The sequence below is a fragment of the Orycteropus afer genome, unplaced genomic scaffold (assembly GCF_000298275.1).
Source record: "Orycteropus afer afer isolate SDZICR_OR568_19922 unplaced genomic scaffold, OryAfe1.0 scaffold00016, whole genome shotgun sequence".
In the NCBI taxonomy this organism is placed as follows: domain Eukaryota; kingdom Metazoa; phylum Chordata; class Mammalia; order Tubulidentata; family Orycteropodidae; genus Orycteropus; species Orycteropus afer.
In genome coordinates this window covers 15,641,684-15,643,288 of record NW_006921603.1, presented here as the reverse complement: position 1 = coordinate 15,643,288, position 1,605 = coordinate 15,641,684, and positions in this window count along the sequence as shown.

Here is a 1,605-nt window from a genome sequence, read left to right as displayed (position 1 = left end):
GCTGGTGGGTTTGAACTGCTAGCCTTCTGGTGAGCAGTCAAGTGCCTTAGGCACTGTGCTACCAGAGCTCCTGCCCTACAGGGTTGCTATGAGTGGGAATTGACTCGATGGCAATGGGTTTTTCGTGTGTTTCTGGTACATTCTTGGGGTGGCTCTGAGAAGTTGTAATTTTTAGAATTATAAAAGTACCATTGTGATGGTAACCAGGGTGACAACTATTGCTGTACTGCATGGATTGTGGCTAAGAAGTTTGATTTCTAGTGCCATGTCTGACTGACTGGTAAGTTGTCCCGGGCAGTGTATTGAAAATTTGGGGGCTGAATCTGAGCTCTGCTGGAAAGAGCACTCTTTATGATGTAAGCCTCAAATGTGAGGGGAGAGAACAACTCTATCCACTTCAGGATTTCAGCTGAGACAGGAGAGGTTACGTTATTTTCTCAGCTACTCACTCCTGTGCTATAAGAAAAACATCCGTGCCCATAATTTCTGCAGGTGGAGTTAAATCCATGTTCCACAGTTCAGTTTGGCCTCAGAATTTGTGTTGGCCAAGCCAATGTGAAAGAGAGGTTGTGACAGATGGCAGGTGTGAACAGATGTTTTAGGAGTAATTGTGTTTCAGTGTGCCTCTTGCTCTTTTCCTTCTGCCATGAGAACATTTTGTCAATTAGAGACCTGGGAGCAGAGCCTCACCCAGCAGCAGATCAACCCATTGCTGACTGACATGAGTGAGAAATGTTTGGTCTTGCAAGCATCCGAGATTCTGGAGTTATTTCTGTGGCCAAGCTGACCAGTACAACCAAAACACTATTTCCAACATGAACTCTGGAAGTTAAAATAAGTCCTAACTTGTCATTTTGCCTGAATATTAGTTTTATTGGAGCTCTGATGGCGTAGTGCCTAAGGCATTTGACTGCTAACCAGAAGGCTGGTGTTTCAAACCCACCAGCCACTCCTCGTAAAGAAGGTTGGGCAATCTACTTCTGTAGTGATGTTGTTGTTATGTGCCATCGAGTCGGACTTGACTCATAGCGACCCCTCCTTGGGTTTCAAGGCGGTATCACTATGGAAGTAGATTTTCCAATCTTCCTTCCGAGTGGCTGGTGGGTTTGAACTGCCAGCCTTTTAGTTAGCAGTCATGTGCCTCAGCCACTACGCTACCAGAGCTCCCTCTATAGTGATACTGCCTCAGAAACCTGATGAGTGGTTGCTATCTTAGGTTGATTCTTAGTAAACTACCTAAATTCCACTGGGGAGTTACAGTCCTGCTCAAGTAATTTTGAGGTCTATAGGCTAAAGAAAGAGAAGAGTCCCTGGGTGGCACATTTTGTTAAGTGCCGGGCTACTACCTGAATGGTTGGCAGTTTGAGCCCACATAGAGGCACCTTGGAAGACAGGCCTGGCAAACTGGTTCCAAAAGGTCAAACATTGAAACCTCTGTGGAGCCATTCTACTCTGGACACATGGGGTCACCATGAGTTGATGGCAATTAACAACAAGAGACAGACTCAAAGAAAACCTTTCAGAGAATTGTATTAGAGTGGACCCATACAACAACAGACTTATTATTCTGATGCCCAGGGGTTGCAGTAGGTAAGGGACATCTGC